Source organism: Sus scrofa, chromosome 8, assembly GCF_054392235.1.
Source record: "Sus scrofa isolate SSC_HxYL_T2T_F1_AM1 chromosome 8, Sscrofa_HxYL_maternal_Yorkshire_Landrace_v2.0, whole genome shotgun sequence".
In the NCBI taxonomy this organism is placed as follows: Eukaryota; Metazoa; Chordata; class Mammalia; order Artiodactyla; family Suidae; genus Sus; species Sus scrofa.
In genome coordinates, this window is record NC_139390.1 from 39610503 (window position 1) to 39622636 (window position 12134).

The following is a 12134-nucleotide window of genomic DNA, read 5'->3' on the forward strand; positions in this document are numbered from 1 at the left end:
TTCCGACAGTGCTATTCAAACGCCCTTTATTTGCTCTGCGACTTGGTTGCTGGAAATGCTATTACTTTCTGGATTAGCTCGTTTCTGATATTCCTCTGCTTAAGTTTCATTCTCTTGAGGGGGGCTCTATTAACGAGGAAATCTGAATTCCCCCCCAAAAAAAACTATTTCAGGAGTTCCCTACATGGCTCAGAGGTTAACGAACCCAACTAGGATCCATGAAGATGTGGGTTCGATCCCTGGCCTTGCTCAGTGGGTTACGGATCTGGCGTTGCCAAGAGCTGTGGTGTAGGTTGAAGATGCGGCTCGGATCTGGCATTGCTGTGGCTGTGGCAGCTGTAGCTCTGATTTGATCCTTAGCCTGGGAACTTCCATATGCTGTGAGAGCAGCCCTAAAAAAGCAAAAGAAAAAGAAAAACAAAAACAAAAACCCAGATATTATATACTGGTCTGTACTTTTTTTAAAAAAAGTGCAAGAAAAATTTTTGTCATAAATCAGGAAACAATCAAAAGATCGCCCCTTACTAATCTGTATAGATCCAGCTCATTCTCAACAGCTGCAGAGACCCCTCTGGCTGGAGGCGTAGAGACCCTTTAACCAGACTTAGGGCCTTGACCCTCTTTGCCTGGATTGCTGTGGCTCCTATCCTGCTGCTCATTCCCTCCCCTCATCTCAGTCCAGTGGGAGGACGCTTCACGAGTCTTTTCTTGAGGAAGGTGGAGCAGATCCTGGCTTTCCCTGAAATGATCAGGCCTCACGTTGATTCCAGATGTGAACCCGGGAGCTTCTGGAAGCTCTTTCTCCAGGTTGCCGGCCCTAAGTCCACATTAGCAGACATTGAAAACAAACTTAACCGTTACCAACGGGGGAAGGGGGATAAATTAGGAGTTGGGGATTAACAGGTATACACTACTATATATAAAATGGATAAACAGGAGTTCCCATTGTGGTGCAGTGGAAACGAATCCCACTGGGAACCATGAGGTTGCTGGTTTGATTCCTGCCCTTGGTCAGTGGGTTAAGGATCCAGCGTTGCCGTGAGCTGTGATGTAGGTCGCAGACATGGCTTGGATCCCATGTTGCTGTGGTTGTGGTGTAGGCCAGTGGCTACAGCTCCGATGGGACCCCTAGTCTGGGAACCTCCATATGGCGAGGGTGTGGCCCCTAAAAAGACAAAAGACAAAAAAAAAAAAAAGGATAAACAGCAGGACAACAAGGATCTACTGTATAGCACTGGGAATTATATTCAATACCTTGTAATAACCTATATGGCAAAAATCTACCTAGATTCTTTTCCATTATAGGTTATTACAAGGCACTATATATGTCTGAATCACTATATAAACTGAATCACTATGCCGTACACTAACATGAAACTAACATGGCATTGTAAGCGAACTACATTTATTTTTTTCTTTTGTCTTTTGTCTTTTTAGAGCTGCTCTGGCAGCATATGGAGGTTCCCAGGCTAAGGGTCGAATTGGAGCTGTAGCTGTGCAGGCCTACACCACAGCCCCAGCAACGCAGGATCTGAGCTGCGTTTGCCACCTACACCACAGCTCACGGCAATGCCGGATCCTTAACCCACTGAGCGAGGCCAGGGATTGAATCCGGGTACTAGTCGGGTTTGTTTCCTCTGAGCCACAGTGGGAACTCCTGTTATCATCATTACTGATGTGGTCACAGGCTGTATCCAGAACCCAGGCCATTACCCAGCCCCCAGAAGCTCTGGTTTCCTGGACCTGTTTTTATTTCTAGATGGCCCATTGCCAGAACTGGAACTGACTGGAGGAGCAATTGTCAAGGGGCAGCTGATGGAGGATCCAGCCCAGCAGATCCCAAGGAAAGCCTGGTCCAGACAAGACGCTGCTCATGGCTTTTGTTCGCCTGCCAAGCTCCCCTGCCCAGCCTCCTCTGGGAACAAAGAGCAGACATGACCGAGTCCTTGGGAGGCCAACGCAGGCTGGAGGCTGGGAGCCTGGGAGCCTGGGAGGGAGGGTGAGGGGACAGTCCCCCCCGGGGTATGGTTCTGGGGGGTTCTGTGCAGGCCAGGGAGGTGTTTTCCTTCTTTTTCCCCTTGGCTGTGTCTGTGTGTACAGCCCTCACTCAGATCGCCTCACTTCCTCTCCCCGGAGTCACGGAGGGATTGTGGAGAGAAGGCTCCCCAAAGTCAAAACAAGCCTGGTGATGTGAAAACCGTGTGAGAACTCGGTGGGGCCCTGGGTCAGCCTAACGGGCTTTCCAGCTGTCACTGAGCCCTTTGTGAGGTGGGGGGCCCTGGGCCCCTTGCTCGAATTCAACAGAGACAAAATTAAGAAGGAAGAAGAAGGGGAAGCTGCCAGTCTCTTTTCTACCATCTCTGTGCCTCTGAAGCTTTAGCAGTAGAATGACGTTGGGCCCCTTAAGTGATGGACGGTCCCTGAGCGCTTGCACCTGCCAGGCTCACCCGCCACGCGTCTCATTGCTCCCCTCATTCCTCTCACTCCCCTCATGGTTTACCTGATTCCCGAGTCAAAGCTCAGGTCTCCGAGGTTGATGGAGGTCAAGTCACCAGGCGGATGCGGCTAGGAAGTGGTGGCATAGCCTGTGAGGGTTCAAAGGCAGGCCCATCTGGCTGAAACCCTTGACCTTTGGCTAAGTTACTGCACTAGGAAGCCTGTCGGGGTGGGAGACAGACTACTTTCCAGGGCTCTCATTATTTTTCTTATTTTTATGTTTTTCTTTTTAGGGCCGTACCCACAACATATGGAAGTTCCCAAGTTAGGGGTCAAATCAGAGCGGCAGTGGCCCGCCTACACCACAGACACAGAGCAACAAGGGATCTGAGCTACATCTGTGACCTACATCACAACCCATGGCAACACCAGATCCTTAACCCACTGAGCAAGGCCAGGGATCGAACCTGCATCCTCATGGATCCTAGTCAGGTTCATAACTGTTGAGCCAGGACTGGAACTCCCAGAGAGCTCTCATTATCGTGATGCTAAAATTAAATGTTTTCTTAGAGCAACTGAAAAACAAAACAAAACAAATTCAGAAAGTGAGATAAAGGCTGTGTAAGTATAATGCCTAGTTCTCTGGGTTCCCAAGGACCAGAAAAACAAGCTTGATGTGCAGATACGTGTGCAGACTCTCATCTGTCTGTCATCTGCAGTTATTCATGCATCCAGCCTTGATCTTCTTTTTTTTTTTTTTTTTTTTTTTTTGTCTTTTTGCTATTTCTTGGGCCGCTCCCTCGGCGTATGGAGGTTCCCAGGCTAGGGGGTCTAATCAGAGCTGTAGCCACTGGCCTACGCCACAGCCACAGCAACGGGGGATCAGAGCCGCGTCTGCAACCTACACCACAGCTCACGGCAATGCCGGCTCCTTAACCCACTGAGCAAGGGCGGGGACTGAACCCGCAACCTCATGGTTCCTAGTCGGATTCGTTAACCACTGCGCCACGATGGGAACTCCAGCCTTGATCTTCTTAGGACGGCTTCTTAAAAATCATTCAAATCCATTTTAAATCTCAACAAAACTTTTGTAAGTCTGACCAGACCCGGGTGTTCTGAATTGTTTTTGATTGAAATGTAGTTCATTTACGGAATTCCCATTGTGGCTCAGTAGTTAACAAACCCATGAGGATGTGGGTTCCATCCCTGGCCTCGCTCAGTGGGTTAAGGATCCTGCGTTACCATGAGCTGTGATGTAGGTGGCAGATACAGCTCGGATCTGGCGTGGCTGTGGCTATAGCTGCTGTAGCTCCGATTCAACCCCTAGCCCGGGAACTTCCATATGCCACAGGTGTGGCCCTAAAAAATAAAAAATGATGATGATAATCAATTCAATCAATATGTTCTGAGCACTGTATTTATTGAGCTCCAACTGTATACCTGGCAGTGGGAGTTCTGCTGAACCAAACAAAACACAGTGACAGTTTCCGCTGTCGGCATGGGTACAAAGCACTTTTCATCCATTAGCCTAGTCTGTTCACTGTAATTGGTCCCCTTCTTCAGCTGAAGACACCGAGGCTCAGAAAAATAAAGCAATTTGCCCAAAAGAACATCATTAGAATGGGAGCCATTGGTAGGGTGTGGGCCAAAAAATGAACCCGGGACCCTGACAGTGGTGGAGCGACCATGACAATCTACCATGGACCACTGACATGTCACTGTCAAGTGCAGCTGCATCTAACCTTAATGTTCTCTTAGTCCCTTCCTCTTCTGGAATTCTGACTGTGAACACTGTGTCTGGCTTGGTCCCCAGCCTTTCACCTAGGCTTTAGGGCCATGCAAAGCTCGACTTATTCCTCTGCTTTCTGCTCCACTACAGACTGGTGGGTAAGAAAGGTGTGAGCATCCCAGCCCCAGAGCTCAGCCCCCCCACCCAGCCCGGCACGGTGGGTTAAGGATATGGCAGTGCTGCAGCTGAAGCTTAGGTCGCAGCTATGGCTTAGATCTGATCCCTGGTCTAGGAACTCCATATGCCACGGACAACTGAAAAAGGAAAACAAACGAAAAACCAAAGCTAGAGGAAAATACTCGCCCATGCGGACTGGTCTCACTTTACAGCCCTGACCACTAACCTCAGGTCAGTCCTGAGTCTGCCTGCTGATCCTAGTACGTGTCCCCTAGTTTATTTTCCTGCCTCCATGCTGCCCTGTGACTGTCTCCCACCTTCTCCTCCATCCAACCTCTCCCTCTGTGTCCTCACTCCCAGTTAGTGGCCTTGCTTTCTGCTTTGCTGAGAGAACAGAGTGATGGGACGAGGAATCCCATGTGCTCTCCCCCTCCCCCTTCCGACGTCACCCCTAGACGTTGGTTGACCTCTGCCTGCAAGGAGAGAGGTCAGTGCCAGCAGCATCGAAGCCAAAGGTTTCCCTGGAACTCTCAACAAACCACTTCCTCCGTTTCTTTGGCCAGAACTGTTGCATCTTCCTCACTGCAAAGGAGACTAAGGGAGGAGAGGCTGGCCTTTTCTGCTTCTGTTGCAAAAGCAGCAAGGGCTGAGGGGAGGGATTGGCTGTTGGAGCATCTGCTGCAAATGCAGCTCATTTCCTGAGACTCACAGCGGCAAAGCAGTTTCCTGAACCATATAAGTTTCTCCTGGAGGGTCCCTCCTTCCTCAAAGTGGGGACCCTTGGGGATGCTGTCTTTCTAGGTGGAGGAGGATTCTCAGCCAGGCTAAAAGAAAGGGCTTTAGACTTCCTAACTCCACCTCAACCGTAGTTAACCCTCTCAACTACTACATTATTCAATCTACGGGACCCAATTCCTACAACCTCAACATGACTGCGGGGGTTCTGTTTTATGTTTCTTTCTTGAGGATTGCCAGCAGTTTCTTCATATTCCTTCAACTACTTCTTTATGTTGGGAATTGAGGTTGGTTTAGAAAAAAAGACAAAGATGCAGTGAAATTCTGAACCCAATACACCAGTGAAGGCATAGCCATCAGGGTGTGGAATAGTTTATACCAGGGTGTTCAGGATAAGGAACATGGATCTAGTTAAATGCAAAACTCAGGTCTGAGCTTCCTGGGAGATGTAATAATAATGAGTCGGGTGGGGTTGCCATGAAAGAATGAAAGGTTGTCATGGGTGGGGGAGGGGGGAATTGGATAAAGATGGTTTAAAGGTATAAACTTCCAGTTATAAGATAAATAAGCACAAAGGATACATTATACAATATGATAAATACAATGAACACTGCTGCATGTTATATATGATGTGATGGAGGTGGCTGAAGATACCATGTAGCAATCGCAGTTCATCTGCAAACTGTGTTTCAGGAAAGGACCAGAGTGTTGGAGGCAGGTGTGGCTCTTGTGGTGGCAGAGGCCGCTCTTCTGGAAAACCACAAGACCAAGGTAGCTTTGGTGGCCCCAGGCAGTGGTGGGGAGCTCCAGTTGCGGGAAAGGGGAGGGGGGGGCAGATATGAATCAAAGCCAGGAGACAAGCCCTGGTAGGGACAGAGAGCAGGAAAGTGACAGGGCAGCTGCACTTAAGTCAGGGCTGATGGCCATCCTGCGCACACAGTGTGACAGCCAGTGTCCCTTCTGATGGATCATTCTGATTGCTCAGGTTTTGTGCCACCAGATTGATAAATATTTCCAGTGTCACTCCTGGCTAAACAGATTTGTGAATTCATCCAAGCAGTACTTGGCTCTCTAAACCAAATTTTACAGTATGTCCCTTGAGGCCAAGGCCACAGAAATAATCCCAAGTGCTCCTTCTTTGGGGCCTTTTCATTGGTTGGATGGTGTGTCTTTTAGGACCCTAAACAGCCCTGTTCAGAGGTAGCCACAGAATCAGGGAAACTTAGAGTCACAAGGACACCTTAGAAATGTTCTAGTCCAACAACCTTATTTTATAGAAGGGAAAACTGAAGTAGAGAGCGGTCGAGGAATTTATCCCAGGTCACCACGCTTGTCACTGGAACCAGATCCCATGTCTCTTTATGCTCAGATCTCTTTCACCCCCAGTTGATCTCTGTGTTGTTATATGGGGGATTACCTCACTCTTCAGATTCAAATTAAAACTAGAGGCTGAAACCAGGTTAGATTGCACTTGACAGCAATCGCTTAAAATGAAAAAACATTTATTACTACTTACTGATAGAAAGTCTGGAGGGAGATGATTTCTTTCTTTTTTTCACTGACTCAAAGCTATCTGCAAAGAGCCAGGCTTCTGCACTGTCACCTAGTTGGCTTTTTATACTTGTGTTTGCTGCCTTATGATCACAGGATGGCTGCCACCGCTCCAGGCATGTGTCCTAACACCAGTGGTGCAAGTAGAAAAGAATGGGGAGGGACAAAATTATATTTCTTTTTATCTAGGTGGAGGATGATTCCCAAAACTCCCTTAGAAGACATCCCTTTATATCTCATTGGCTACTATGGGGGGCAAGGGAGCCTGGGGAAGGAAATACCTCGTAGAGGGAAAGGGGTTAGTTAGGGGTGGCTTAGACCTATCCTGATGCATTCTTTGGGGCTGGGCACATTTCCATCCAGAGCAAAATAGGATCTTGTTGGTTAAGAAGAAGGGATGACGAGGGAGGGGATGAGGGAGTGCCCAGCATGGTGGAGGGAATGTAGACTTTGGGGTGGAAAAGACTGGGGTTCAAATCCTGGCATTAATGTTTGGGTGATGGTGACTGAGTCCTTTAGCTTCCCTAGACCTCACTTCTCTTTACTTTAAAATGCAAGAAATATGAATAATGTATGTACAGTCTGACACATAACTATTATCATTACTAATAATCATCCATCAGGTACTTTCTTGCAATTTCAAGTATTCACATTCTGGAGTTCCCGTTGTAGTGCAGTGGTAATAAACCAGAGTAGTATCCATGTGGATTCGGGTTCAATCCATGGCCTCGCTCAGTGGGTTAATGTTCCGGCGTTGCTGTGAGCTTCGGTGTAGGTTGCAGACGTGGCTTGGATCTGGCATTGTTGTGAGCTGTGGTGTAGGCCAGCAGCTGTAGCTCCAATTCTGAGCCCTAGCCTGGGAACTTCCATATGCTGCAGGTGTGGCCCCAAAAGACACACACACACACACAAAAAAAGGTATTCACACCCTCACCAATCTTTGGGGAAGGGAGTAATCTATCCAAGATCACATGGGAAGCAGGTGGTAGAGGTGGAACTTAGACCTGGAGGTACAAGCATCTCTACCCTTCCCCACCCCTCCTCCAACCCCTTTCCATGATGTTTGACTGCCCAGTGCATGGAGATGAAAGTCCTTTCAGAAATGCCATCTAATTTCTATCCTTCTGTCTTCCAAGAGACACACTAAATGCAAGCAAGAGAAGCAGGAATCTCCCAAGCACTCTAAGGTAGCATACCCTGGCCCCGGGCTGGCCCTATGCCGTCTCAATGTTGTGAGCCAGGTCCCATATGACTCAGATAAGACCCCAGAAGAGACTGTTCATTTACATGTGGAAGGAAGCATGAGTTGGAGATCTGCTCTTTGACCTGCCTGGCCTTCATTTCCTGATTATAAACAACCTGTTTTCACTCTTGGTCCTGGTGATCCAGTGGGGATGATCCAGAGGTGACCTCACCTCTCTGTGCCAGGGCTGGGCACGTGATCTACACCTGGCCAATTGCATTCCTCCCCCCTCCTCCCCTCCTTCCTTCCTTTCTTCCTTCCTCCTTCCCTCCCTCCCTTCCTTTTTTTCTTGCTGTCTGCACCAGCAGCATGTGGAAGTTCCCAGGCTAGGGGTCAAATCTGAGCTGCAGCCACCAGCCTACACCACAGCAATGCCAGATCCACGTCTGCTGCCTGTACCACAGTTCATGGCAATGCCGGATTCTTAACCCACTGAGCAAGGCCAGGGATTGAACCTGTGCTCTCATGGATGCCAGTCAGGTTCCTAACCCGCTGAGCCACAATGGGAACGCCATCATTTTCTATCCTCTTGGCCAAGATGATTGCCTTTGGATTGGGGAATGTAAGCCAAGCCAGTGAGACTCAGTTCTGGAGCTTGTGCTAGAAATAGTGAGAAAGAGCTTTCCTTTTGAGCTGAGACTTGTGAGCTCCATGGCTGAGGTAAGCCTGGAGTCTCCAAGGACAGTCACCTGGCCAGAGGCTGCCTGGGAAAGAAGTCAGACAGGAGAGGAAAAGCTGGCCGGAGACCTGTGGACCAATGGTGGCTGTTAGAGGCTGTGAACCCAACCCTACCTGGACCCACCAAGTCTACCCTTGGATGTGCCAATTATTCAAGCCCAGAAATTCCATTTTGATGCTTAAGCCAGTTTGAATTGAGGGTCTGTTATTTTCTTCTGCAGGAAGCATCCTGACGACTTTGAAAACAGATTCTTTTCCTATCTTCCCCAGATAAGATGAAAACCACTCCACCAGCCTTGTGGTTCCTCTGCTCCTTGGCTGAGTCCAGTCCTGCTTTCTCAGCTAAAGGCATCACGGATTCTTCTTCAGCATCAAAGGCTGACACTGTGATGACCTCATCTCCAACAATGACCTCAGGACTGCGGGATTGCAGTTTGAGGGGGAGACAGCTGTGAGCAGGGGCTTTCTATGGAAAAGACTCAGCTTTTCTATTGCTTTGCTGACACAGGCTTTCTATGGAAATTTCTCTCCATCGCGTTAAGCAATCAGACATTCGCTGTGACATTATGGCCAGCTTCCTACTCTGTGAGCCATCAATGTGACATTAGTTTGGGATTTCCCCAAAGCCTCCCTGTGCTCCCCAGGTACCAGGCTTGCGACTGTTAGCTCATGTTCAGTAAATCATGCAGCCAATGAGAAGGAAAAGCTGAGGTGGTAAAGAAATTAGGGCAGGACTGTTGATACATTTTTTACTGACTTCACTTTTCTCACTCCAGTAAGTGTTAAATGAGGTAGAGCGAAAGGTATCATCACAGGTCTGGAGTTATTCTCTGCCACCAGCCTTCCAGGGGGAGGAAAGCCATTTATTACACTGCACAGGCTGGAAAAGCAAGCCATTTGGGGTGTCTGGGGTGTCGCGGGAGGGGCTGAAGCTGTCTGTACTCATTCTGACCTTCATGGAAGGAAAGTGACACCCTCCCCGCAGGGTAGGTACGGGAGGGCTTGGTTGAGACTACTTTTTAACTTCGCATCTGTCTATAAATGTGCTTTAATTTTCACCTCTCTACCTGCAGCTTTCTTCACATCTATCTAATGGGAGGACAGGGAGTTCCCGTCATGGCTCAGCGGTTAGCAAACCTGACTGGTATCTATGAGGACGGGGGTTCGATACCTGGGCTCACTCAGTGGGTTAAGGATCCAGTGTTGTTGTGAGCTATGGTGTAGGTTGCAGATGTGGCTCAGATCCCGTGTTGCTGTGGCTGTGATGCAGGCCGGCAGCTGTAGCTCTGATTCGACCCCTAGCCTGGGAACCTCCATATGCTGCAGGTGTGGCCCCCAAAAAAGAAAAAAAAATGGGAGGACAAGAATGAGAAGGCATAAACAAGAGCTGGTCCAGTCCCTGGGTTCTGGCAGGATTTTCTTTGGGGCTATGGAGGTGCATATCTTGCTCTTTTGTCTTTGTATGTTCTTCCAACATCCAACCTTGGGTCATGGGCTGCTTCCTATTCTTAGACTTTGACCCTGAACCTATATTCTTCTGCATCTACATAGTGCCTGACACATAGCAGCCATGCGGTCCAGGCTCCCCTGACACTCAGCTCCAAAGGCTCCATTCATATTTATTCTACATGGTGCTTCAGGGGCGCAGTTTATATAGAAAAGAGTGTGAGTGGGGCTTCTGGAATTGGGCACTCAGTGACTGTATTTTATATATTTGGTTGATGAACAGGCAACTGAATGAATGAATGAATGAATGAATGAAATCCCGGCTGGTCGTGCTTGGGCTTCCCTCCTTGAATACCCAAGGTTCCCCTTGCCTTTAAATTCTGTTCATAAATATTGGCTGGATGGTATCGGCCGCTAGATTAATCTTGGTCCCCTGTCTACCTGCTTTCCATTTAAGCAACTGAATTGCTTATTTTTAGCTTTGGGGCAAGTTCGGCTCCAGGAGCCAGTTCTTTAGGGTTCTTGGCCCTCCCCGGCCTCCTTCTCCTGATCTGTGGTCCCTTTTACTCCTGCTTGATCCCGCACGTGGATTTTTGCTCCTGGAACATCAAGGCACTAGGATCAGTGGTTTTAGCTTCTTTGTTTCTTACGGAAAAACGAATGTCAGAAATGGACCGTACATTGCTTCTATCAGGCAAAGCTCCTTCTGTCTCTCTTTCTCTCTCTTTTTGTTGTCTTTTGGCTTTTTTAGGGCTGCACCCACAGCATATGGACGTTCCTAGCCTAGGGGTCGAATCGGAGCTGTTGCTCCCGGCTTATGCCACAGCCACAGCAACACCAGTTCCTTAACCCACTGAGCGAGGTCAGGGATTGAACCCAGAACCTCATGGTTCCTAGTCGGATTCAATAACCACTGAGCCATGATGGGAACTCCCCTTTCTGTCTCTTAGGTAGGGCCACTTCTATTGTTGCAGAGTCTGCAGCTGCTGCTGTATCACCACCACCTACGTGGGCCTATGTTTCAGTCCCTTGGATTCCTATGGTGCCCTGAACTCTAATTTGTGTGCGTGTGTGCGTATGCACACATAAAAAATCCAGGCCAATTTCTTTGTTGATATACACAATTCCTGCCTCTGGACCAAAACAGCATGCTTATGCTGCTACTCTGTACAGATCCTTTGCTTACATGCATGCTCAGAAATCAAATTATTAAGGAGTGTCCTTCATGACTCAGCAGTTAATGAACCCAACTAGCATCTGTGAGGACGTGGGTTTGATTCCTGGCCTCACTCAGTGGCTTAAGGATCCAGTGTTGTTGTGAGCTGTGGTGCAGGTGGCAGACGTGGTTCGGATCTGTTGTTGCTATGGCTGTGGTGTAGCCAGTGGCTACAGTTCCAGTTGGACCCCGAGCCTGAGAACCTCCATATGCTGCGGGTGCAGCCCTAAAAAGACAAAAGACAAAAAAAAGAAAGAAATTTATTAAGAATTTCAAAATGGCAAACACAGAGCATTAGACCAAGCAAGATTACTGAGTGTGAGATACCATATAAACACACATGGTACCTGCCTTGAGAAAAGAAGCATGAGTGACTATAAAGAGAATAGCAACATGCAATTAAAAAAAGAAAAAAAAAAAAAGGAACCATAATTCAAGTCAATCATTACTTCATGGTCCACTTCTGACATCAGCTATGGCTGCACTGTTTCTTCTATCTCCTTTGATTCCTTACATCCTACGCCAAGACCACCTATCGTACGGATTAGAACTGGGAGCTTCCCCACTGAGCTGGGCACCAGCGAGCACCGAGACAAAACTCATCACCGTGCTTTCCAGCTTCCACATCCTCCCATCACCTGGTAACATCTGAACTCATCCAATCCGAGTACCCACTCCATCCTGGCACAATTCCTTCCGTCACGCAGCCACTTCCACTCTTCTCCATGATGCCATGTTCACCCCTTTCAAAGGCACCCTCTCTTCCAAGTCTCACTCAAAGTCCAGCTCTTCTAAGAAGCCTATGGCCACTCCAGCCCCGTGGCAATGTGTCTTCTCCCTTAAGTTCAGCTTGACATGCTTCTTCTGCCCCACGATACATCATCCATTCTGTCCCTCTGTAAATCTTGCCTTCCTAACTAGAC

General features: G+C 48.4%; 1 protein-coding gene across 3 annotated transcripts in view; it reads right to left on the minus strand.

Moving 5' to 3' along the window:
- The window catches only part of LOC146400434 (uncharacterized), a 39352-nt gene that overhangs the window by 21406 nt on the left and 5812 nt on the right, over positions 1 to 12134 (minus strand). For 2 of the 3 annotated variants that reach the window (XR_014812438.1, XM_084972044.1), the window contains exon 2: positions 6594 to 6753. The exons of the other annotated variant lie outside the window; for it this stretch is intronic. The gene's annotated coding sequence lies outside the window, so the exon portion shown is untranslated. The remainder of the gene's footprint in view (positions 1 to 6593; positions 6754 to 12134) is intronic. 3 annotated transcript variants of the gene reach the window in all.